The following is a 27987-nucleotide window of genomic DNA, read 5'->3' on the forward strand; positions in this document are numbered from 1 at the left end:
GTAATTTGATAAACAGCCCTGGCCACTGCAGAAGCTCCCACAGAGGTCAGCCCCCGCACACGCAGGCAGCTGCTCTGTGACCTTAGAGCAAGCAACATTAAAAGTAGATTAAGGCTAACTTTTCACACTTGCTGAGAAAAATCAATAGGCTGCACACTAATGGAGCTTTAAGCACACATCAGTCAATAGCGACTCGTCCAAACTGTAGTAAGGTCAGAACTGTCTTACCACTGGGGGGAGGCAGAGGGCCTCCTTGGTGCAGGTGCTGTGGCCACCAAAATCAATTTAAGACAAATGAGACAAATTCTAAGAACACTTCGAATTACAATATTGAAACATTAAAAACATGATCATGCTCATCCTAACATGGTAGATAGTAGAGGTCAGCTCGGGGCTGATTTCACCACCTTCCCCCAGTGACAACTGGCAGCCAACCAGAGTAGAATTGCTCCAGATGAGGAAGCTGCACACCTGTAATTTGGTACCACAGCTGTAACTGCACAAACATAAATTAGCAGATTTGTATTGTGGACAGAGTATACTGGGCCGTTAAAAACAGTGCATGTGGCCCAAGTATTTGCCGGATGAATTTTAATATCTGAGGGCAGCTGAGAAGAAGACCAAGAGGTGAGGAAGAAGATCAGGTGGAGCAGAAGCAGAGAGGAAGAGAGTAAAGGTTGGTGTAGGAGGTAGAGGAGACAGGTGAAGGGGTATGGGGGAGAAGCATGGAAAGAATGTGATGGAGAGGTAGGTGGAGAGGAGGAAACAGAGGAGAACGGGGTGGAGTCGAAAAACCGAGAGATAGGTGCAGTTGAAAGAGAAGAGCTGGGAGGAGCGATGGAAGCGAAGGCAAAATGAAAGGAAGACATAATGTGGAAAGAAGGGATGATGGGGGAGACTGACACAAGAAGAATGGAGGAATCAAATTCCACAGGCAGAGACGGGGCTCCACAAGGTCGTAGACTGGAAAGATATCTTGTATCCTCCATCTGTCCTATATGAAGGGCCACGTTGCTTCTCATCCTGCCCTATGAAGCAGGACCCCGTCAAACTCCTGTTGCTGGTGCTGAGTCAAGCCCTCCAATCACAGATAGACAGAAGGTGCCACGAAACCTGGCTGGCATCATTAAACATTCAAGGCTTCCACCCACCTAGTATCATTCTGCAGGCTCGGGGTCGCAGTTCCACCCCGTCTGCATAGCACAGTACCTGCAATGACTTGAGGACATCCTCTCAGTAATAAATTCAAGTCAATTGATCTGTTAAACATCAGTCAACTAAACTTTGTACTCTGGTGTTTTTATCATCTTTAGAATATTGGCGTAAAATAGAATGCTATCACAGAGAGGTATGTAGTAATAATGAGTCCTGAATTGGAGTCCCCAGGTAAGATGAGAGGGAGGCAATTGGAAAAAGAAGATGCTCAAGTTTATAGAATAAGAGGGAAAATGCCTATTGCACTAAAATATACATATTAAATATAGAAGGCAATGAAATGCAATAAAAAGAGGTGTGTCCTGTATTTTAATTGGTGCTGATTTGTAGTCTCTAAGTTTACTTTGACAGTTTATGAAAAAAGACAAAACAAAAACATGGCTAAATAAAGAAGAAACCATGTCAATAATTTATTTCCTGTGTACTGTCCATTTAGACCAGGTGTAAAAAAATATTTCTTAGCTAGTGGAGTCATGCCAGAAAGCACCTTACTTTACAGTCATCACATACTTTAGAACAAATTTTAGGTTTTTATCAAGCATCATAAGATAAAAAAAAAACAAAAGGTCAAGGTAGTGTATCTGTCTGATCTGCGCATGCACCAAACCAGCAAGACAAATGATAGAAACACAGATCCAGAAAGTGAAATGGATTGGAGACACGGTCACATCTGTTGTCAACAACAATCTTATTCTCATACTTAAATCAAACATTGTCAACCGGCAAGACAAATGATAGAAATCAAAAGAAAGAAAGAAAATAGGTTTTCTTCACCATACGTTGCTCCAGACTACACATTTTTTAACTTGTTTCTGTGAACAATTGAAATTCAGATTGAATTTCCTATATGATATAACTATTTATATAATTTAACTTCATGACTGGATTACTGCTCATGCTCAGCGTCTTCCCCGTGTGTTTGTCAGTGATGCGGCTCCATCATCAGCCTGAGGGTGGTCATCCAGGCTCAAATGGTGGAGAAAATGTGAAAATTCTTGAGAGTCTCGTCAAGCACCTCCAGGAGAGTTCCGGGGAAGACGCTCGCCACTCAGGCAGGGACACACTTCTGATAATGACCCAGGTAATGGCCTCTGGCACATATTTTTCTCTGAGATATTAGTCTTTAAACTCTTGATATCTTCACCTTAACCAATCCGGCAAATTTATGACAATATTTTTTCTTTAATGGAACACCGATTTCGATTAAAGGAACAAACAAACAGCATTTTGAGCTGTAAAGCAAGATGAATATATGCTCTGTGACGCCACAGACCAACAGTTTAGGAAATGCTGGTATGTTTCAAAGTGAAGGTCAAACATACATGCATTTTTATTGCTCATCTCCCTCACAGTTTGTGAGCTGGCAGAACTCTGAGAGACTGCTCTGTGCCCCCCTGGTTGGCCTGTCCTGTGAGGATTTTAAGAGCCTCCTTTTTAGTTCAGTGTCAGATCAGGACCCCAAAATTTTGCCAAAGGGATGGATTACAGATTATCCTTCCCAAAGAAACAGATTGAAATTGAATGAAGGGCGGGCAACACAGCAGTTGGAGGTGCATGTTCCATCAATCTATCCCGATTTCAAACGCTTATCTGAAGTCAGGATGTGGTGGCAGCAGTTCCAGCAAGGAACCCCAAACTTCCCTCTCTCTGGACACATCAACCAGATCAGAAATATATTCCTTCCACCTGGTCTTTGGTCTGCCCCGCAGCCTCCTCACCATAGGACTTGCCCAGAATACCTCCCTAGGGAGGCGCCAGGTGGCATCCTTATAATAGATGCCCAAACCACCTCAACTGGCTCCCTTCAACACAAAGGAGCAGCGGCTCTACTCCGTGTTCCTCGCGGATGACTGAGCTTCTCACCTGGCCCCTGAGGGAGATGACAGCTCTCCTGAGGCAACACATCTCAGACGCTTGCATCCGCAAGGGGAATGCAGATTGAAAGAATTCCTAATGCATCATTACAAAGGTTGATTACCGTCACTTTATCTGGAAAATTAAACATTTTACACTGATTTGTCAGTTTGCACATCTTGCTAAAACACTGAAAAGTGTTTTAACATTCTTAATGTAGCTTAAGTGATAAGGGCTGGACAAAAACAACTCCCAGTGTTCCTGTCTGCAAGACTAAATTGAGGGCTTAATAATTACACAGTGTTTAAGAACTGTCATTAATAAATAAAAACAACTGAACTTTGAAATCCTCACAATCGTGGATGAAGTGTTTTGGACTTCATTCATTTTGTCTCTCTGCACGAGGGTAATGACTTGAAAACTGAGCGTGTGTAGAACTGCTGTTAAACATAGATGTTATTGATTAAAGGCGAAGGGAATTTGAAAGAACTAATACTTATTTGATCTAAAAGAGTCCACTGCCTTCTTTGAAACCTATTGGTATGTTCTACAAGGTCTATTAGAGCAGCAGGAGAACAACCTGCCCTTTCAGATGTAGACTAGTGGCTCTGTGTGCTTTTGTTCAGTGAAGACAATTTATATTTTACCGTCAAGGTTGTGGAAATGTTACCAAGCCAGTTCAGCAGCCGCACTCTTGGTTGCCCTTAGTTATACCATCATGGTATTCTCTAAAAACACCAAGCCTGAGTGAGTTCACAATTTCTGTTATTGTCTGCATTCACAGTGACTTTCTACAGCCACCTCCCACACTGTATTCTCTGGAGGACTTTCCGTCATGATTCACTCACTCCAACACTAATAAACTGTGTTTACCTCTAAACTGCAACATGAGACTTTGGAGTGAAATACAACTCATGTTTCCCCGAAGCTGCTCTTAATGTTAGAGTTTGATTCAGGTCATTAATGTAAAGTGATACATACATATACTTTTGTCAGTTGTGACCTTTTGTTTAAGTTATGCTATCAATAAGACTTTCCATTCTCATTTAAAATGGAACTCACGTGCTGTGCCATCCCACACTTTGATATCTTGCAGACCCCAGCCTAACTGCCGCAAAGAGATATTTATGACCTGTCATTCATTGGTGACCCCGTCTGTGAGGAAGGCATAATGCCCTTTCATAGCCTGCAGGCAGACTCCTGGCCAAGCAGGGAGGAACAGCGACTGGACGAGGCTCAGAACGGAGCCTTCCAGCTGGCCCTCACGAAGAAGCCGGCCATTATACAGAGACCTACTGACACAGGTGACACATTAAAAAAAAGTCACTTTTGCAAGGATAACCTTTATTCAAATCCATTTAATTTATTATTAATTTGTAAAGTGACAAAATCATATACCTTGAAAAGTTGAAATACTTCCTTATAAATACTTTAGAGGTGGCACGGTGGTGCAGTGGTTAGCACATGGCTGTGAGTGTGAATGGTTGTCTGTCTCTATGTGTTGGCCCTGTGATGGACTGGTGACCCGTCCAGGGTGAACCCCACCTCTCGCCCGTAGCCGCTGGGATAGGCTCCAGCCCCCCCCCCCGTGACCCTTAACAGGAATAAGCAGAAGAACATGGAAAAACTTTAGAACCAGGCAATTGTGGTTCTTTCATTTTTTTTTTCCCCCTGAAAAAACTTATGTTGGCTTCAAGGTTCTTTATGTTCTGCTGACAAAAAGATTTCTCCAAAGATTGTGAATTTGGCACTTCTTCAGTGCTGGATGTCCAGGCCTTGGACTGATTCCTTGAGTGCACTCAGCAATGCCAAGTCATTACAATATCAAATCTCTTTCATTTGTTTGTTTTTTGAGATGGATTGGAGACATGGTCAGGTCTCTTGTCAATAACAGTTTTATGTTTAGTCTCAAAATTAATAAAAAATATATTTTCAATGGCTATTTTTTTTGGCCGTGCTGAAATGTTTCCTAATTGCTCACAGATATGTACATTACAACTTTTATTATTCACAGCACACATGAATTTCTGCTGAATCTCATAATTTGAGTCGGGGGTCGCAGCAACAGTGAGGTACTTGAGCCACTTGCTCAGCCGTCTCTCCTGTGTGTTGCGTTTAAGGAGCTGAGTTGAAGAGGTCGTGGCTGACTTTGAGTTTCTGCATGGGTATAACTGTTTTAATATCACGCACCCCATCTTTTTACACACACATCCACTTCTTCAGTTTAACAGCTCTACATGTGCAGTTTGTTGAAATGATTCCATTCATAACTTTACCTACTTCACAGTCTCAGAAGGAGCTGCATCAGAAAGATAAGGAATTTCAGGGTATGAGGCTGAAGTGTTCTCAAAAAGACGTCCTGCCCACGTGACAGCTTATTTCACTCAGGCAGAGGAAGAGTCTGCACTCCCAGTTGCACCTGTAAGTCAACCAGAATTAAAAACAGGTGTACACATAGACTGAGAAGAAGATATGAATGCTGAATTATTCATGTAACCATTTGTAGGTGCAGGACAGTCTGGGGAACAGTCAGACGATGGAGTCGGTGGATTCTGCCGTCTGTCTGCAGAGGGAGACAGAGAATACAAGATGAAGGTGGGTGGTAGTACTGTGAGTGGTAGTACTGTAAGAGGTATTTGTTAAGTGCCCTTCCCACTGTTTCTCACTGTAAAGGAGGCTTCCTTGGTTGGTGGTGGTGGTGGTGGTGTGTGTGTGTGTGTGTGTGGGGGGGGGGGGGGGGGGGTTCTCAAGACATTTGGGAAACAACATAGTGGAACAAAGTATGTGCTAATATCATGGTTCAGCTTTCTTATCAGAAACAGTGGAAATCATCAGTGACAGACATGAGTGTAGTACAAATACTTTGTTGCTTATTGGTGGCCTTTGTTTTTATTCATTTTAATCCCATTTAACTTAAAATGGAGGAGCTCTTTTGCTGGCCTTTATCTGACTCTGATGAAAATGATGATTCTTTCAATTAAATCACTGTCAGATTTTGTTTCATGTAAAACAATGAGTGTAAAGTAAAAAATATCAACCAAGGTTGAAAAATGACACAATGTCAGGCTGATACACTGCCAAATTATCGGTTTATTTTCCAGTAATCTCAAATTGCATTTTATATTTTTGTGCTTTATACTATTTGTACTTAAATAAATTTTAGACATCTAATGGAAAGTAAATTCTTTGAGCATTTTTTTAAAATTGAATTTCAAATTTATCATTTTACTAAAGAATATGTTCAAGGGTCATGGCACATACAATACAGACTGATATGGCTGACCCTCACTCAATTTCTTTGCAAAATCATTTTTAGTCTCAGTGCAATATTGTTATTTATGAAAATCAAAATCAAATTCTTTAATTTGACTGGATTCATGCAAGTTATTCTCACACTGATTATTTCTGTTCAGTGAAAGCAGGAGAGGACACAAAGGAGCTGGAAGAACAGGCCCTCGTTGAAAACGTAGGAGGCAGATCTGATCCAGACAGAGCAGATTGTTGAAGACAATGTTAGTCCCAGAGGTGGAAGAGACGGTAAAAAGGATGGAGACGTGGTGGAGGCTGTCAGAGCAGCAGAGGAATCGATGCTGGCAATAGAGCTGAAACAAAGGCTGAGCAGAGTGAGGAAGGACTGCAGGTAAAGTGAGGCTTCATGTGGAGCTTGTCATCTTTCAGCATCACATCATGGATTGCTGACACTATTATCTGAAGCAGTTGTAGATTGCTTTGGTGGAAGTCATCGTACTTAAGCAGCACATTCACCTCCTTTACACCCCACTCCCTCTACGCCTCACCAAAACCCCAAAATCTTTCTTTTAAATTTCACGTTCTCACCACCTGTCGGTTGTAAAGGCCCCTTTGAAAAGTTTTTTAAGCTTTGTTCTTAAAACCAACAAAGAATGCACCCTCCCTTGAAATTAAAGAACAAAAGAGTAAACAAGATTAGATAAACATTTACTGAACTAAGAGTGTGAAGTTCAAACTTTATGCTCTACTGATCTGCACAGATTCAACAGGACCAGAAGAGAATGATGGAGAACAAAATCAGGATGGAGTTTGGAAAGAAAGGCGCAGGAGACCATCCTGGATATTTGGACCCTTGGACTGATTGAGTCCCTACAGGTCAGTCAGATCTTTCCTTATCACACTATTCATGTGTCTTCTCTTATCCCGATACCTTTCTTATGTTTTTGTCTTATTTTTACTCCTACTCCGTTTCTCTTCCTTCTCCTCCCTCACATCCCCCAAGCAACCTCAGTCTGGTAGAAGTAGTCTATTCCCAGTGAGGATAATTAAGTCAACTAATCGCTAGAAAAAGTGTCTCCCAGAGGATCTTCTCACCCCAGAGGGCCAAAACTGTAACTTCTATCACTGTGAAAACAGGATTGCAAGGACTCATGTTTACATAGTAATTATCATTTAAACTAACAAATAGGGCAATTTCCTTCCACGATTGCGACACAATGTCATACCATAATTGTTTACTATAACATCAAATACCATGCTTTTAACCTTGGCTCTCATTGTATTTCCATCACTAACTTTGTGTCAACAGGTTGTGGGTGGTTGAGGTTCAAACCAGAGCTGTAAATCTGAGCGTGCTCAGAATGCAGTGGCTAGATTAGCTGCAGAAACCCACCGTATAGTATAATTACAGTATTCTGGGAATAATAGTGAGTCAAAACTTCCTTCAGCCATTTTTCATTCCTTTGGCCTTGTGAGAGCTGTGGCCGGAGGCGTTCTGTGTTCTGTCCATCCCATTATTGTTAAAGTGATATCTCAGTAGCACCATGAGAGAATTATTTTAAAATGTGGTACCAACATTCTCTTGAATCAAGGATGAATTTATTTCAGTCTTAGCAGTCAAAAGTCAAGGTCACTGTTTCCACACACAACATATTTTTGTTCTTGTGAAAGTGAAATTTAAATGAAATGTCTCCAAGTGCGGGTGCAAACACTCACTTAGACTCAAGCATGAACCGGCTGAGAGTCAAGGTCAGTCATAATAACTGAAGTGATGAGCTAAGGTCAGATTGTTGCTATTATAAGAAAATACAGTATTGTGTTAAATAAGAAGTTGTGCTCTTTTAAATGATAGAATGAAATAAATTGTAATAAAAGTAAAATTGTGGGTTCAAATATGACAGATTAATGAGTTAGTTGGGCCAAATTGTGAGAAAAAAAGGATGCATAATCGCACAGATTTGGACACTGTGAAATGCCAGTATACAATATGCTGTGAAATGTCACACACAAAACAAAATAATACATTAAATCCAACCCTTAACTGTTAAATTCAGGTAAAATTGGATGTGTTGGCCCGTGCTCTCACTGTCCTTGTCTGAGGAAAAGAAAGATGTGCTTTGCAGTTACAATGTGGACGTATATTAGCCCCATTTACAAATCTGTTCACGTTGATTACATACCTGTGTATAAGGAGGATTATGAATCAAAGTGTTAGTTTGCACACCGTACACCCAGACTTGTAAATTGAGAGTAGAGATTTGCACACGTCCCTGAGCTGTTACCAGGGTGGCATAGTAGATAGCGAAAAACAAAAAAACAAAAACCAGCTAATATTGTTGATCATGCAAAGAGACGCAGCAATCCACTGCTACTGTGTGTAAATAAAGTCAGAGATAACCTTGTCCATCTTGTCAGTGGCACGACAACAACAGGGGCAGCCAAGTACAGGAGGATTTGACAGGGAGTGCATCCATCAGACTGCAGAGGTTCTGGAAGCCCACACCACCATCACCACACTGAGCCAAGCATGTCAGCACCTCATTCTCATTCAAGAGCACCAGCAGGTAAGAATCAACACAGACAACATTTCCCAAATTTTCTGGTGAGCCTGCATTTCATTAAACTCTGTGAGATTACTCTTATACTGGTGTGCCTTAATAAGCCTTCATCCTCTGGCTCAAATTATATTTACGTGCCCATGTGAAAATTTTAAGGACATCCTGTCAGAGGGGATTTGTGTATTTGTGGGGTTGTCAGTGTGTTTTGGTGTATAGCCTTGAGGGGAATCAGTGCTGGACAAAAACACACAGCCATTACAAGAGACTGAAGATTGAGGCATGAAGAGTGAGGCATGATATGCTGGACAACAGTGGACTATTAAAAACTTGTCAGGGCCTGCCAAGGACATATGGCCAGGCAGCTTGTCTAGCAATCTGTAGCATTAGACGACTACATACAAAGTCCCTCAAACATCCCAATGGTGTGTCCTGGTTTCCATGCGGTGAATATAAATCTTGCACACTAATAATTGATTGTTTACACATGAATTTATGCATCTATACAAACAAACCTGACTTCCTATAGTTGTACTGAAAGTTAAATACTGATAATAATGGGATTTAGAATAGAGTTTGACTTGAAAATTGCTTTTATTTTAACCTGGCTATTGGAAAACAAAGGCTATTTTCATATGCTCAGGTACATCAGATTGATCTATGTACCACTGCTCCAAGGGCCCTTTTTATGGTTTGTACAAGTGAGTGCTATTTAATGAGCATGACACATGTTGGCTACAAATAATAAATAAATAAATCAATAAGTGTCTTCATTTTATCAGTTCAGACTACTGGGCAGTTCAGTTACATGTGGTAAACCATTCAGATAATACGTTAATTTAATAGGTTTAGGTTCATTCAGGAAGGGTTACTTTAACAAATATTTTTGTTTTAAACCCAAATCTGGGCCTATATGCATGCGGTGGAGTTGGATGGATCACACTTTCCGAGTAAAATAAGCTTTGGCATTGTTGTGCTGTTCATTAATCAGAGGTTTGGTGTTGAATCGAGCAGAACACAATGCTTCACAGTTCTACTAGAATCTGTCTTACCTCCCCCACACCCTCCTACATACGTGCACAATCACACTCTTTCCTCCTGCTAAATTAGGTTTGCATTCACACACATACACATACACACACACACACACACACACACACACACACACACACACACACACACACACACACACGTTTAAAGATCTTAAAAGGAGAAGGTTTTGTACAGCATTAGTTCAAGTAGACAACTGAAGTTACCACCAGTTGTTTTCAAAATGCAGCACAGTATTTGCATATATTCTATATTTCCATCCATCCATTCAGTTCCATGTCTAGCCATTCTTCCCCTGCTGTACAAGCACCGTGTAACCAGTGTGACTGCTAACAGTCATTATAATGCATGGATGGAAGGCAGACTTCTCCATGAATCCATGAAAAAAGACAAACAAAAGTGAAAGACCTTACCAGACATGTATGAAAATATTCCGATAGTTTTTCTTTTTCTTCAGACTATATCTGCATGTTATCTGTCCACACACCACCAACACCAAACCTGCTGCACTCTGAAACTGCCTTTGCATATTTACTTTGTGTTATATATGATATTTACTTTGTGTTATATATCAAATATGATGCCTATATTTAATTTTTAACTGCTTATACTTTTAAATTCTGGCTAGCAGGATTGCACCTAAATGTAAAATTTAGCTTCAGTAACCTTCTACTAGTTTTCACCTGTAATTTATAAGCATGATTAAATTTAAATGAATAGATACATTCAAATTTCAATTTTCCCTTAAAAATACGTTCAAACTTGCATATGTTGGAATGAGGATTTGGAATCCACAGGGCTGAAGTATGCAGTCTTCTTTTTTTTTTAACTGTTGCCATGGTGAATGAAAGTATTGAGGCTCTGTTAACGTTCGTTTTTTAAAATCGCGGTGCAGGCGCTTAACTCAGAGTGAATCTACCAAGAGGTGATTAATTTGACTCATACTGGCTCATAGCTAAAATACTCAAGAGTTTTCCAATATGAAGATAAATCAACTCACAGTTCAGGGTCACACTCTGTGTTTGATGAGCCTCCTCCCTGAAACAAGCCCCTGGTCAATTACTGATGGTAACCTGTGATACGGTGTTTAATAATTCTATGGAGATGTCAGCATGTGCCTCAATGACAGGTGGCGGTTAAACACTGTCCCGACATTTTTAACAAGTAATTAAATCTATACCGACCTTCTTGAAATACATGTGCCATAATTAAGAAATGTCACCAGTAAGACCAGTGCTGTTATATAGCATGTTGCTGAGAATGTAATAGGGTTTATGCATTATTTATATTACTGGCCTTCACATAAGAATATGAATCCCAGCAAAAGTTTTTTTTAGCATAGCTTCTTCTGAAGGTGTAGATGCAGAAAAGAGATTGCAGATGCTTAAACGCAACCATCAATAATTGTGATTCATTTTTAAAGTTGTTGTTGTCTAGAAACATTAAGATGAGAGTATCCTCACACACACACACACACACACACACACGCAAGCAAAAACACATTCCAAACCAGTAGCCGTAAGAGTTAATCATCACAGTGGAGCCAAAGACACAATCCTGAAATAGCTGCAATTTCTCTTCACAACAGGACTCACAGTTGCAGAGTTTCACGTTGGCCTTTTTAACACCTTACATCACTTTATTGCATGATGAATGTGTCCCTGTCTTAAAACAAGCTCCAATGCAAACTGTGCTCTCATGACAAGTGTAAAACTGAGCAAATGTTAAAACGGTGTCATTCTCTCAGTATTTATAGGATTTAAGCACCAAGTAGGCTGACAGTGTGCTAGCCAAAGGAGACACTGCAGAAAAATGGCAATATCCTACAAGGTGGACTGTGTCATCTATCATGTCAGGTGGCTTTAAAATATGTTATTGTCAGAGTTTCAGCTCATCTGGCCCTGCAATAAAAACTGCAAAAAGCCCCAAAGGTGGCCCCTACACACACAAGGATGAGCTGATACAGGTAATGTACTTTTTATGATCAGGATGATCATCCAAGTAAAATGGTCACGATGAAGGAAAATTCTCATTTTGTGGCTGTGTTCACATCATTCCTTGATGGGCCAGCTACCACACGCGCGCGCGCGCACACACACACACACACACACACACACACACACACACAGCTGCACGCTGCTGAACAGCATGCACACAGATGTCCTCTCACCATCATCACAGGTAGATAAACATACTCCATTATCTGTGTTTTACTACTCTCTACTTGGTGTGGGCGCGGCTTAAACTGGATGCAGGTATGAATACCCACAAATGGATTTAAAACTGACCTTGATATTAGCTGATCAGAGTGGTTATATTTGTTAATTATTACAAAACCATTCGAAAAAGAAAACTGCACATTAAACTATTTTTTATGATCTTATTTACACAAGAGATTTCATCACCAAACTAATTTCTTTTTCCTATTTTTTTTTTTATTTCCCTGTGTGACTTTGTGGCTCCAGAATGCAGACAGAGCCAACCAAGAATATTTAACATGAAGCCAACATTTTTGACTGTTTTGCTGTTGTTTATACTTGGTGGCCATGAGGTACCATTAGCTTCAAGCTAAATATGTGTGGTTGGCTTTCTCTGTATTCTGGAGTGACAAAGAAGTGGGGCGTAAGTGAAAAAAAGTCTTCTTGAGCTTTAGAGATCTATTTGTGAGTACTTGAATGGCAAAGTACCCATTTTAGGTATAGTGTCACTTTAATCCCACTGCCGGGGAGCACCAAACAGGTTTCTGTCATCAGACTCTTTTAAAACTCGCTTCACGAGTGGATGTGCTGCACCTGCCCTTTCTCAGCAGCAAGATGAAAAAGGCTGAAAAATAAGCTGGAGACGGAGCCAAATTGTTATCTGCCAGGTCTTGGAGATAAGTTAATACCAGATGCAGAATGTGTGATCCAACATCTCTCCTCTCTCTCCATAGCTTATCATCTATACGCTTCAACTGAAGGCCTTGGACATGCCGCATGAATGCTTCAAACATTTTTCCAAGATGTGTGACATCACTCTCCTGGGGAATCCCCCAAAAGAGAGCACAGTGATGTCCTTGTGGTCTGACAGGCAGAGGGATGTCAATGTTCATCTCCTGGACCGAACAAGGTCGAGGCAGTCAAACATTTATTCTTTGTATTACCTAGAAGAGCCTTAAGGGGACACCTAGGTGGCCTGTAGGCAGCTCACTAACTGTGATCACTCTGACGCGATGAGTGACTGCGGCTAATTGAATGCCTCCAACTTGAGTAGGGACATGCTACTTTCAGAGACTTCAAATTCCTCAAATACATGACTGGGTGAGGAACAGAGGGCTCTTTGTCAGTTATAATAATAGTAATTATTATTGTATTCATGATTATACGGGAAAGGGTTTTGTCCTGACAAACAGCCTTGGCATTTAGAAGTAGTGAATATCAGGCTTCACTCAGCAGCTCTCCGTCAGCAGGTGCCTGCTTGTCTGTAGCGGGTACATAGACATTGTTTTATGATTTAACCAGCCCATAACCTTCTCTGCTGCTGTGTCTGCCACAGCTCATCAGAGAAAGCCATCGGTCAGGCCGCTGGAAACACATGATAGTGTCATCAGCAGGCCCATGTGTTCAAAAGATTGTGTTGAAATATCACACTGGCCAAGCTGATTAGAGCTGGGTGATTATTCTTTACACTCAGAAATACATATTTCAGGAAGATTCTTCATGCATGAAGGCACGGGGGAGTGACTGGGCTGCACCAGCACTGCAAATGTGTTTGTGTGTACATCCCTTTGTTAGAGGAGAAAGATGTGTGTCCATGGAAGCAGCTGCAAAGTGCCCACTGAAGGCAGAAGGCACTGAAGGCTGGGATGAAGCAGCTTTGCAAAGGTCTTGAAAGGTGCAGCTGTGTAATTTTTGTTATGATGGGATGAGACCATACATGTTCAACCTGTCATTGTCACCAACACCAATACTTGTGATCCAGTCTGAGGAGGAGAGGGGTCAGGAGCATGACAAAGTGCTATAGCACCAGGACCAGGGGCTGCTGGATGCTGTCTTGCTGGACAGTCACCTCTGTGTTTTTTGATGACAAAGCATAATAACGTCCCTCATGTGTTTCCCTTCGCCTCCAGCCTTTCTGGCTGCTTCTGCAGCTGAAACTGCAACCTGGAAAAATAATCCGAAAAATTCAAACTTGAAAAACAGGGGACCATCCAGTAGCTCATGTCTAATCTGAGGGGGATGATGATGAGCTGCTAGCTATTTTAACCGTCATGCCATCCTCTTCTCTGATACCTGCGGCTTACTTTGGGGCAGTTTAGGGAAATATTGTTTGTACTGTAGTGCTTTGAGTGACACACTCGTGCCAGCAGTCGGTGGGATGAGCGTTTATGTGGGCCTGTGGAAACAGGTGTGGACTCTTGTCTAAGAAAAGCTTTACTTTTTACTTTTCTTTAGAAAGATTGCAGTAGAGCTAACAGTAGAAAAAAAAAAACATAATTCAATTATGTCTGAAAGTGTGACACAAGAGCTCTCAGACTTCCCGGGGGCTGTGAACGCCACCTCCATTCAAGACTCGAAGCTCAGTGGAGCGAGGTGGGGAACACTACCTGAAGGTCTCAGCCAGCGGCAGGTTAATCTGTGAGCATTATGGTGCCGTTCACACCTGCTATGAGAAAATGCCTGGCAGTCGAAGGAACACGACCACTGGCTGGCATTCTGCTAGTAGGATGATGCAGATGAGAAGTAGCTTCGGCTGAGCTCCAGGCTGCAGTTTGAAGGGAAAACTGAAAACACAGGGCTCCAGATCTCTCAATTAAAAGGTGGGAGGACTAGGAGGAGGTGCAGAGATGGTGGGAAATACACCAGCCATCAGGGATTTCCTCCAGCGTAATCGTACGGAGTAAAAATGACCTGTTAGAAGTTCCTGCCCAGTATCCCACACAACAGGGGTCAGCAACCTCAACACTCAAAGAGCCATTTGGACCCGATTACCATAGAAAAGAAAACATCGGGAGTCTCAAAACCCTTTTGACATCCAAAACGAAGATAACACTGCATATATCATTTTTTTTACCATTATGAAATCAATGAACTGCTACGGAGAAAACAAAATTTTATTTCTACATGCATCAAAAACATTTCTTCAGAAACTTTTCTTTTCTTGGATTTGTCCAGGGTTGGGCTACCAGGGATTGAAAAGTTCAATGAATTGCGTGCTGGCGGGTGTCACACATCCGCGATTGTGAGGACAGTTTTGTGCGACAAGAAATTGAACGTGTTTTATTTCGATGCTACAAGATCATCATACTCTTCAAATTTAGAATTAAATTTAAAAAAAAGTGACTAATCAAAATTAAATAAATTTAAATCAAATACTCATTATTTACTTTCCAAAACCAGCTCCAGAGCCACAGCAGAGAAAGAAGAGCCACATAAGGCTCTGGAGCCGTGGGTTGCCAACCCATGCCACAAAAACTCCAGTCATTCTATCCCCAGAAACTAAAACCTCCAACCTGGAACACCAACAGGCTTCTGGTTATTTCCTGAGTTCTGTAGAAGGCAAGCTAGCACAGAGTTAGCAAGCCACAGGAAGACACCGCTGAACCCCAGAGTCTCCTCTCATTTTCACACATTCACTGCTGATGGTGAAGGAGACATGGGAGCAGAGCTCAGGTCACACAGTGGTGACATTCTGCAGGTGTGGAGCCAAAGCTCGCAGAGTCCAAGGGTGCGAAAGGAAATCTCAATCACTCTGAAGCTGCTGATATTGCAGAAGGTGTTTCTGGAGGGAAAGTATCATGTACCTGCAATATTGAGGGCAAAATTTGAACCAAAAGTATTAACAGATAAAAAACGAATTGAATTCATGTTCTCGTAAATCCTACTTACCCTACTTGCATTTTATGATGAGTCATTATCATATGAAACCCATAACAATGGAACAATAGAACTAAAGTGGCTGAGCCCAAATTGCATCGCTGATTATTTGATGATTTTTAGCATGAGCGACATGAGATGGTTAGCCTAGATTGCTGTGTATGTTTGCTGAGATGTGTTAAAAGGTGGAACATCATAAATTGATTTTACAAGTGTTAAATGCTCTTTTTTTTTTTTTTTTTTTTTTAGGTGTGTTTACATTGTGTTTAACCCTGTTAGGGAGCACAGGCCATGCACTGTCTAAGAAGTTTCAGAAGACAGACAAGTCACAGTAAATCCTCATCACCATTCTATTAATAAACTTGACGTCTCTTCATGAAGGTCAGCGAGGTGTTTACATTTTTTTCTCTCTTCCATCTGGTTGTTTCATTGCTGTCTCACTCAATCAGCTACTAGATTGTCACTCAGTGAGCCGTGACCCTGGAAAACGGGATACAAACACTCAATTAAATTTGATTTGTTGTCCTATATCAGGGACACCAAACCACTATGATTGTATACATTATTAGTAGTGTTTTTCTCCAAACAGTAATTTCAGCGTGTCACTCTACTTACATTGGATAACCAGCAATTCATGCTTTTTCATGCATACTGTGTCCAAGACATGGAAGCTCCTTCTACTGCAGCGTTGGTGTGTGGAGAGAGGTCACGTCCCGTCCTCTGCCTCTCATACTCACTTATCTTCAGGCGCTGGTAGATAATGATTTGGCTCTGTCTGCTGAGTATTCCAGGGCCTTTTTCATCTTCTCATAAAGTATGGAGAGACAAGGTGGGTGTAGCGCATCCACTGGTGAAGCGCTTTTTAAAAGGAGTTTGATGACAGAATCCTGTCTGGCGCTCCCTGGCAGTGGGATTTACCTCTGGTGTTACACGCTACATTTGATAAGTGAATTTTTCCTTTTAATGCTCTCTTAAAAAAGTGCTGATCTCAGTGCTGATATTCACTGTTGCATTGTGGTGTGTTTGTGGCGTCAGTGTGGCATTGTCACTCTATAGAAAGAGACAAGAGTGCAGATTGAAGTACACATCAATCCTTCATTTACACCTTAAGCTTTCACTCCTTTGGTTTAGAGCTTTGACGCTGCAGGGGATGTAGTGTCCCATCAACTTCGCTCAGTGTGAGCGTCATCTCTGTATGTTTTACATGGCAACGTCATCCATTTGGGCATTATGGAGGATACCCACGAGGCATTGTGCTGTCAAAACACTGTCACTGGTTATATTGCAATTTTCATTGTATGTGTCATGCCAGGGTGGCACAAATGAAGCTGTACCTGTGTCTGTGGCTCTCATTAGAAGGCACTGAAAGGTATCAACACAGTGATGTCTCAGAGTGCAGTGAAAATTTCTAGTCCATTTCTATCTGTGAGATTATCTTTGACTCCTTCAGCTTTCTTCATGGTAAACGCCCTGACCAGCTTTCGGTCAGCCTCGACGTTTCATCCACCTGCCAAGCCACGCTCTTAATTCTGTTATTATGGTGTAATGGGAACCCAGTGGGTTAGGCCATGAGTTACTCCCCCCTACAGCATTTCATTATAAAGAAACTATGTGTGCATCACTGGCCCTTCTTTCTCTCTCTCAGGGCTGGTTTGGTGTTTACCATGAAGCAGCCTCGTCTCTCTGCACTATTGCTCTCTGTAGTGGGGGTGTTGTAATTTGATGTACTTTATCTTAACTGCTGGTGGGTCTTTTCACAGTGTGCACTGACTACATCTGTTCACAATAGCAGCAGCTCTGAGAGAACAATGAAGAGAACATTTGTTACATATTGTAACTCATCCCCGTTCCACTTGCATTCTGTTGCAACTATTCTTAGAGGGCTTGCACTCATAAAATCTATAGTGACTTAATTTATATGTAAGAATCTTCTCAACCTGTATGTTAATTCTCAGTTTCTACTTTTGCAAGATGAAATTTTTGTCAAAATGTCTCATATTGTTGTCTCTCTGTCTAGTCTTTTAAATTTCTTACTTACAGCTGTTGTTCTCAGTGAATGTTATCTGCTGCGTACTGAAGGTAGTCTGTGCCAGCTACCAAGGCCAGCACCCCTGAGGCCTGTTTTGTAGGAGAGTGTCGGGAAGATAGCATTTGACTGATTCAAGCTCACCCCAAGGAAAAGCAGCTAGGCTAACGGTGCAGAGGCAATGATGTTTATTGGTTAAAGTAACTGTAATATTACACATGATGAGGATAACCAGAGAGTTAAACCTGCTTTGGAAGGGTCAGAATTGTGGGGACATGCAGTGATCCATGTTACATGGATCTGCCTCCAGTCCCTTCTTCAGCATCCACCTGTCATTTTTGTAGCGTCTCATTTATTTGCATGATCATTAAAATCGGAATGTTAACAAAGATGTTCACTTGTTGCAGTTAGAACCTAGAGAAAAAAGTTCCACTGTTGCTCTCCTGAGAAATTATTATGCCTATTTACAGATTGAACTGTTGGTATTATGCTGGCTGTGAGGGTAATGGGTTTGCATTATCAGAAAATTACTTATTAATGATCCCTTGGGGGAATTTCATCAGTAAAGCAAGTTGAGGTCTAACATTTCTATATGGCGCAGGATGCTCTGAAACTGTGAAGTGTCACAGATGAAACGCAAGAATCCCTCTTTAGCAAAATATCAAAAGCAAAGATTAGCTCTCACTATCATACGTTACCTTGAAGCATCTTCATGTGCAATGAACCATGTCTCTAGGTTAAATAATAAATGAGCGGGTGTTTACATGGTTGTGCTCTGGAGAAGTTGTTTTTAACATTTTCTTTTACTGCATGGCATAATTGCTACATATTTCTGCTTGCAAGATATTACAAGCATCTTACAAATGCAGGGACTTGATTATCTGGCCATTTTCTTTCAATAATCAAGGAAAAAAGGTTGAGTAGAACTTTGTCATGTGAATCCCTGCAGCGCTGCAGCGGCAGAAGAGTTACTTTCTTTGAACTCACTTTGCATTTTGAGGGATTCATTGCGTTTTATTTGGTCAGAGGAAAGGAATCCTCCAGTATGGTGTATCAGTTATTTTTCACATTGCAGTATGTTTTTTTTTATACCGTATTTCTTGAGAAAAATCAAACATTGACATTTGGTAACAAAAGTTTGGGGATTTGTTTCATATGTTTTTTATTTATTTTGGTTCTATGCAATTTTTTTTTTTATACAAGTACACTTAAATTAGTACAGTAAAATACCTGCCACGCAGTTTCCATGAACATAGATTTTTCTTTAAATTTTGATACCGGTTTCAGTATTTTCAGCAGTATCCAAATCACCCGTTAGGGTTTCTATTTCTTCTCTCTGACAGTGAGTTGACACACACACACACACACACACACACACACACACACACACACACACACACACACACTCAACTGCAGTACCCTCATAGTCTCACCTCCTCTCACATTTTGTCATCAGTCGCTTCATTCGCTGCGGTGTTAGCTCAGTAGAAATGGAGAGTGCAGAGCCACCGTAACCATAGAAAACAGCAGCAGTGCTGTTAGAAAATACTATTGTATTTGAGGCAAATGAACGAGGCAAGATGAAGGAGGCCTGCAAAGGAGAGCCTATCTGCAAGTGACGCTACTGATCAGGGTAACTGGAGTGCATCTATCGTGCCTTATTATCAGAAACACACATAATGCCATCTGCTCCAATTATAGCATCATAAATCAGAATAGATCTGACTCTATGGATATTGATATAAAATACAGAGATATAAAACATTATGGCTACTTATATACACAGGTAGCATGCAGTATCATAAGTTTTCATTAGAGAGGTGAGGTATGGGGTTGTAAGCCACTATGTTGCCACTAAATGTAGCTAGATCCTTCTCAATAGTCCTTAAACAGCTAATGACTCATCTCAGAAAAAGTCAACTTTGTGAGTGTACACGCTTTGAAGTCTATCAAGTTAGTCACATTTCATTTTAATTCCTCTTTTTCTTATAAAGGAGGTCGTAATCTTCAAAGGACTGAGTTCTCTTGGCAGTCCTTCAGGATCACCTTTCAGAAAATACTGTATAGCTTTTTTTTTTTTTTTTTTTTTTAATGAAGTAAAGGACCACCATCACACTTTCTTTAATAACTTGTTTCAGTGTGACCCTCTAGCCTTAGTTTCCTCAAAGGTGCATATTTCTAACTGAGTGGATCACCAGACCTTTTCTCCATCTAGTCAACAGTAGCAACCTCATTTAACCTCAACTGTTTTTTCTATCCCTGTCCACAATTGGGCTCTGTTGACAGGCTGTTCACTTCCCACTGGATTTGACTCATCCCCCTCAATTGGACCGAGGAAACAGAGAAAAAAAAGCCACACAAAGAGACAGACAGGCACACAAGCATGAGCATACTCACATTCACATAGAGATAACAAGAAAGAGACACAGATAAAAATCAAGAGATCTGTTCAGATTGGATGGGGAGAGGATGTACTGGACTGATCGGCTTTCAGACCAGAAATGAGCTCTGATATGAAGTGGGAGAAGGAGACTGAGAGATGATATACAGGAGAAATTGACTCAATTTGATGTGAAGTGAAGTTGTTTGAGGCTGTTCTCCCTAGAAAAATGATGTGTCGTTAATCCAATTGCTCCAAAAGAACATATAGGCCTTGTTTACATTCCAGTGACAGAAGTTCTCTAGCGGCCGCTGTGATTATGACTCTGGCGAAGGAGGAAATAGGATGACATAAATATAAAAAAAGTCTGCGTAAGACTGGAAAAACTGTACTTTGTCATGGGATATTGCATTAGCTTCCCATTTCCAATCTGATATCCATGTGATATTGTCAGCACACCAAATGAATGGCAGAGAGATGTAAGCCATGAAGCAGGCAGGTTGGTGCTCGACGGGCTGAAGTTTGCTCCTGGACTGGTTATTCTTAAGTTGTTTGCAGACATATTCAATCACCATCCAGCATTATAGCCTACTTTTAATCACTTTCAAATCTGAAAAAACACAATGAAATGTAATATGAACGTAGTGACAGTCAATGATCGTTGTAATCATTTGGAGCAACTGTGCACTGACCTCGTATTCCACCATACACATATCTCCAGTTATGGAGTGAAAACCCCCCAAATGTTACAAGTTTCTCTCAAGCAGTGACTCCAGAATGGAGAAAGAGCCAGCCGCGTATATTTAGCTAGAAGCGAATGGCGCTTCTTGTTCACCAACAACAAACAACGGCAAAACGGTCCAAAATGACTGTTTACCATCTCTCAAGCGCGTCATGGGTTAGAAGTCTTTTATCAAGCTGTACGCTCACAACAAGTAACATTTATACCACACAATACCCTTGAAAGGTTGTACACTGATGCTTTTGGAGTCTGGAGTCACCAATAAATGATAGAGCAGTGGAGAGACATATGTGAGCTCAAGACACCTTTTTGTGAAAGGTAATACACTCTTCTTGGGGGAAGTATCGCTTAAAGTTCTTGGTGAAGTGTTGGATTATTTTTTGCTCTCTCTCTTCAAAAGTCTTTACATCGGAAAATTATTTCTGAAAACTTTACAATTTAACTTGTGCTCTTTGAATTGCTTTTTCAGTCAGGTACACTCATCGGCCACTTCATTAGATACTCCAGTACACCATAATGAAATCTAGTAATACAGAACGTGAATTCTTCTTTTACAAAGGTTATAGTTTTTCCAGTTTTTGTTGACACTGTCAGAAAGGTGCAGTAATAATTCTACTTATGATTATTATTGAGGTCATCGTAGGTGGACTGGAGTGCTTTACACTGAAAAGCGCATCAAATATACTTCCTCTCTCAAGTATGTAAATTGGATGGTCAAAATATCCGAAGCACCTCTCTGAATAATTCAATCCAGTTCAACTGCAACTTCAATAACAAACGTAGTTAAATTAATACTTCTCTGTAAATGAAAAGCGAACATTTTGGCTGCAGCGCTGTTTTACTCGATCACACTCACTTGTATAAGTGTATATAATGAAGTGGCTAGTGAGTGTATATGTCCTTTTCATTTTTCTGCTCTACAACCAGAAATGACATGTGTTTAATGAGTCTTGGTTAAAGAAGTTAGAAAGGGCTGTTTTAAAGGGTTTAGAGTTTAGTAATGTGTCAGACACACAGCCTCTGGTTTTAATTGGTGCTTAATTGCAGCTTGGGCAGTACATTAACATCTTATTACTGTGGACCTCTCCTGAGATACTAGCCAGGCAAGCACTCGTGGGGAATGTGTCATCACATCAAAACCTTGATTAAGGCAGTGGGAGAAGCACGGACCCCAATCCAATTTTTGTTCAGCTTCCAGTATGATTCATTTTTATTTCAGCTCCTCCCATCATGACACTGTCTTACTATGGAGTCAGGGACCATGTAGAATGGAAGATGGTGATTTTGCACAGGTAAGCGTATTTAGTTTGTGACTGTTTGATTCTAAATTAATTTGAATAACTATGTGAAAGCCAATTTGGTTCGCTTGAGCCTTGCTCTCTTCAACACCTGCAACTAGATTAGTGACTGACGTGAAGTTGTTTTGCTGCATTGGGCTGCCAAGTGCTCCTCATACTGCTCTCCCAAGTCTGGATTTTGTTCCAAATTTTTAATACAACACCATATGTGCTTTGTAGAATATGCAATGAGCTTGGCTTGGTGTTTCACAGAGCAGCAGTGAAATATGGCTAAGAAAGGGAAAATAATACTGAGGCTAATCCATTCTACTCTCCTACGCCTGAGTGCTGTGACAAAGGTGGTTTATTACCATTACCATCAGTGTATGATTATCAATATGTATTAGGGTAAGTCACCATCAAGCAAACGCCAACAGGCCATGACAGGCCTAAAACAAACGATATTTCTGCTCCATTGAGGGAAAACATTAAGCAAAATGCACATCCCCGTGGCTCTACCCCAGCAGCTCAATCTACCAGGAAAGGTGACTGTGCATTTGTACAAGTACAGACTTCAGGGCACTCGCTCCTGGCCTCTGTCAGCTTTTGTAAGCCTGTGCAGCTTTATGATTTGTGTACCTATAAACTCATTGGGCGTCATGCATGAATCTCATACACATAGATTTGATCTTGCGTTGTGCATGCAGACAATTCAAGAACTTTTGTGGAATTCATGCATGGTCTTTGGTAAGGTATGAAATCACATGTACTGCTGCTCCTACGTCTGTATGCACAAAAGACAATTTACATTTTTTGCTGTGAAATATTAATGATGATGGAAAAGCAATTTACGTCATGAAAATACAGAGGAAACATTTAATTCAAGTTATTCCAAAATTTATAAACGATCGTGACAGGTCAAGTTTAATAACATCGGCTGCTCAGTAAACTTTTGGCCGGATTACCTGCGCACATCGAGCTGCCATCTCCAAAACTTTTCTCCTACTTCAGTAAAACAACAGAAAACAATTTAATTTAATCCAAGTCACGAGGATACAGCCAGGATGCTGGTGTGGGTGGGTTTGCTGTGTCACATCCAGCCTTCCTTCCTGCTCCACTCTCTTGAACAAATGTGGTAACCTCCTGTTGATAGTGGCAGTCAAAACTGGCTTCAGGCATCAAAATGACACAGTTAGATGACACTGCGACAGTCCTTCGTTATTCATCGTACCTATCCTTTCATCCTGCTCCTGTGTCAACTTTTACTCATCCATCCTCAGTCTGCTGTCACCTGGATGTGGCACAGCTGATTGTAGCCACCCTCATATCTGATGCAATGTTTATGGTTAAATAAGTGCAGAGAGGGGTATGAATTGCAGGCTGTAGCCTTTTAACACGGCAACCAATGGATTTTACTTCCTGCTATCTCTGGAAAAACAAATTGCACTGATGCCTTTTTAAAATAAAAGTCAAGCATTTGGCCTTATCGAGCATATACTTTATAATATGTTTGAAAAGGTCTTTGTTTCATTTGACAATTGACTATTTCCACATCCATTAGTCTGAGAGGGGCCTTCGGTGAAGTTTATTACAAGATCCAGGTCTGATTACTGCTGTCGGTGTTGAGCACTTCTCTCCCTGTATGCCTGCTCCAGCGGCAAGCAACACTACAGAGCCGTCTTTTTACTGTATGTATCAGTTGATTAACTGAAATATTTCCTGCTGAGTCATCCTTACTTATTTGGCTTTTACCAACAAATGCTACTATTGTAATAAAGCATTATATTAAAAAAAAAAAAAGTATTTGCACTTTTTATTAGAAAAAGCTCACGATGCTTTTGTAGCTAATCCAAAGTGACAAAGGTGTCATTCCCACCCACTGTGTAGCATTAACATATAGAAACCTTCGTGTCTGCATTTAAACCAGGTCATGTTTATGTACCCAGTCTTTTTACAATATAAAAAAATCATGACATTCTAGCTGAGTTGTGGCGTAAAGGTAATATTTGTCAGTTTTCTGTGGCTGCTATCATACGTTAAGAGATGCTATGGAAAAGTGCTTTGAATTGAGAACAATTCCAAACCTACTTATGAGAATCATTATTCTCATATTTTTACCTGTTTGGAAAACTTTCTTGTTTTCGCTCATTTTTAAAAATTGGTTTTACTTTTTTACTTTTTTTTTTAAACAGCTGCTCACTCATTTTCTCACTTTTCCCTTCTATTTCTTTTTCTTTTATGTCCCGTTTAGAACCTGCTGTGATACCATACATATTGGCAGACCTGGGTATTTTACAAATTTACAATCTTGTCATTTAAAAACCAACCCAGCAGCCCCTCAAATCAACTGTAAAAGTTGGAAAGGATGCATAATGGTCACAAAAGTGAAATTACTTCGACAAGCCTGTAAGTGGAGACATTAAGGGGAGTCAAGGAGTTACAAATTCAATGATTCTTTTAATTTGAGTACATTTACCCAGAACAAAGGGATTTTTTTTTCCCCCCAGATTTTCTCTTCAATTTCATATAAGAAAAAGCGGCACAGTGGTTCGGCCAATATTTAGAGGCCCCCAGCAGTGAATTAATTCTAGTCCATTCTAGTGTGGGCCTTCATCCACTGACCTGTGCTGTATTTGAAGATCTTTCTTTCTGTTCTCTGGATAAAGTGAGTGGAAATTTCTGCGCCTTGAGCACCGTGTGAGCCATGAGAATGAATTTGGACAGCTGGAAAGGCACAGATAGTCACATTGTGCCGCATCAGCAAGACTGGATCCAGGAAAGAGGCCACTGAAAAGTGCTTTTTTTAGGCTTCAGATCAGTGAAAAACAAAACAAAAAAAACAACAAAAAAACCCCGATATATAATAACATCCCACGCTGTTTCTACTGTATCTAAGCGCAAGAATGCAGTAGTTGTGTTACTGGATCCTAGTTAGGATTGTCACAACAGACCCGACATCACAAGGCTTCTTCTCTTACCTTCGCTGTCTTTTCTCTCTCTGATTGGTGAGTAAACATCCATTAGTGGTGGCATTTAACCTACTACTTCAAAACTGAAAATCTCTCTGCCTTGAACAGCGTGATGAATTGAATGCCCAAGCTGGTCAAAAACAGTTTTACAGATGCACAAGTGTTGTCGTTTGTTTGTTTTAAGCTAAAATCAAAGTGTTTCTGGATTACTGAGCTGGATAAAGATGTGGATTTTACATCAGATGCACATGAGAGTTTGTAAACCAGCATTTTTAGATAGTGTTGCTGTTAGTAGTTGGAAGCCATGGGGCGCCTTTAGCTTCAATCCGAATATACAATGTTGGCTCTTGTTTGTGTATTAATAAGCATATAGCTGAATCAAGAAAACATTAATTATACTAGATGATGTATTTGAGAATGTGGAAACATTCATTCCGGACAGTTAGTCTGGTAGTTGTCAGTCTCACTTCAAGCTAAAAACATGTGGCTGGTGTTACCATGAAGTCATGCAGGAAAAAAAAAGTCTTTGAGTTCGTAATGGTGAAAGGAAAATTACTCTTTTGGGTGGGAAGTTAGTGGAAGCAATTCACTCATGGAAAGCTACTCACAAGCCAGTTTATGCATGGGTGTTGTTGGTCAAATCAGAGTGGATGCAACTGTGTCATCCCATAGCCAAAACCCTGGAGTGTGAAAGTCTAGGTGAGAGGAGGGGCCTCCGGGTGGACACGCAAAGTGACTCAGGGTTCAACTGGGCGTGGTCAGGTGAATCAACTGGGAATTTCTGGAGACAAAGTCAGTCATACGCCTATTGGAGGTCATCAGGAATCCCATTTTTTTGCTCCCATCCACTCACTCATGCATTGCAACAACAGAATATCTATGGCACCATGCAGGCTCCAGGGAGCACAACTGAAACTGAGGAGTGAAAAACTACTCAAATAGAAAGAGGAACTTGCTCTAATATCAGAGATGCTGAAAGCATCACTGTCACGCTTTGGTTAGATAGTTCAGTGATCCAAATCTTGCCTCTTGCCTCCTCTTGTGCCAGCCAGTCCCCACCAGAGTTTGCCCAGAGATGGAGTAAGACAAAGAGATGCATAGGAAGGATGAGATCTCTGGAATCAGTGTGTCCCCATAGATGCTAAGACAAACAGTGGTGTATCCACTATTGGTTCTTTCATTGCTGTGACCACGAAGGCAAGTATATCTGCATGGATGTGTCTTGTGGTGTTGTATACTGGATGCTTGATCAATTTTCTTGGAAGATATCTGTGAGGTGATGTAGCCAGTGGTCATAAAAAGTGAGAGAGGACTTGGAGAGCCTTATTTTTCTGTTATTTTTGTAGAAAATGTTCATTGAAAAATGCAGTTCAATGGGTTGAGATGGAAGGGCAGAGGAGCCAAGAGTGAGGAGTTGAATGACTTAGCTTGGCTACATAAGGAGATTGGCTGAGGAAAAAAGAACCATGTTTTCCTAACCAAGTGTTTTTTTTTTGTTTACTCCTAAACCTAACTTTAAAGTCCTGTAGTGTTTCAAGACTTGAATACAAACCAGTGATTTCTTAACATCGCCTAATATTTTTCTTCATAAATCTAACCAGGCCTTTAATGTTGAAACACGTCATAAAACTTTATATTCCAATCGTGAAAGTCATCTCAAGAAGCTCAGAGCTTCAGAGATCTCACTTCTCCACCACAAAAAAGGGTGTGGTCTTTTGGTTCGTTAAAACAAACCTCCAGTACACACACACACACATACACACTCTGATTTTGACCCTTGGTTTGGCATGCATGTCCTAATATGGCCCTAAAACTAATTAGGGAGCCTACTATCCTCAGAATCTGTTCTTCTTTTAATAGCACAGCTTCTGGCTAGAGTACCAAAGGGTAATAGCAAACAATAGCTTTCTGTTAGTTGCTGGTGGTAACTAAAAACTGCTCTGGATCCATATTAACATTAAGGATGACAGCGTAGAAGCCTTTTTTTGTGAAAACATGTCAATCTCCATCCCAGTCTCATTTTTAAAATCAATTTCAGTTTTTGAATCTTGTCAGACTAATCTGGTACACTGCTAAATCTAAAATGAACGAATTAGGGTCCTGTATTTCACTTACCACAGCAGAGGCAGGCGCAGAGGTCATAAGGCAGCAAAAGGACATAATACAAATGAAAATAAAGAACAAAAAAAATAAATTAAGCAAAATAATTTCCCATGAATCCAAACACGCAAATAAAAAAAAAAAAAGGAGAAAGATGCTTGCAACAAAGATGAGCTGTTTTCCATTCTTGGATTGTTCTTGGATTGAACCTGGGTTGATGTGCTGTGGGCTTAGTAGTCGTAGGCCACTGAGCAGTGATCAACAGCTCATGTGAGACGATATGTAAAACAACCTCCCCTATTCCAGCTGCACCTCGCAAAATAATGATGACTTGGTGCAATGCAGCATCACACATCGCTGCACTTCCACATTCATCTGCTACTTCACACGTATAAAGATAAAAATAAATGGGCAGATCAATAATTAACAGGATATAATTTACAAAATTCTGGTAGAAGGTTGTCAAGGATTTTTCAGTAAGCCGTTCATAACTAACAAAAGTAAAAGCTACAAGCTATAACAGAAAACACATCTCGGCTTTCCACTTTGTTCTTTCATCATCATCGCATGCATCATTGGAAAGGACATAATACTGGGCTTCATGGTGATTATTACATTTTGCTTTGTGCATTTTTTGCAATTATATTTGCTTGCTGAAGGCTATGTGCACACATTAATTTGGCTCTTGGCTGAATCAATCACACTGTGAGTTTAA

General features: G+C 40.6%; 1 long non-coding RNA gene across 2 annotated transcripts in view; it reads left to right on the forward strand.

Moving 5' to 3' along the window:
* The first annotated feature begins 2170 nt into the window (after positions 1-2170).
* LOC147268360 (uncharacterized) overlaps positions 2171-27987 on the forward strand; it is a 46640-nt gene continuing 20823 nt past the window's right edge. For both annotated transcript variants that reach the window (XR_015112313.1, XR_015112314.1), the window contains exons 1-7: positions 2171-2296; positions 4166-4373; positions 5357-5490; positions 5576-5664; positions 6483-6709; positions 7080-7194; positions 8734-8882. This is a non-coding gene — a long non-coding RNA (uncharacterized LOC147268360). The remainder of the gene's footprint in view (positions 2297-4165; positions 4374-5356; positions 5491-5575; positions 5665-6482; positions 6710-7079; positions 7195-8733; positions 8883-27987) is intronic.

This window comes from Aulostomus chinensis, chromosome 3, assembly GCF_037954235.1.
Source record: "Aulostomus chinensis isolate RoL2024-O1b breed Wild chromosome 3, RoL_Achi_v1.0, whole genome shotgun sequence".
Lineage (NCBI taxonomy): Eukaryota > Metazoa > Chordata > Actinopteri > Syngnathiformes > Aulostomidae > Aulostomus > Aulostomus chinensis.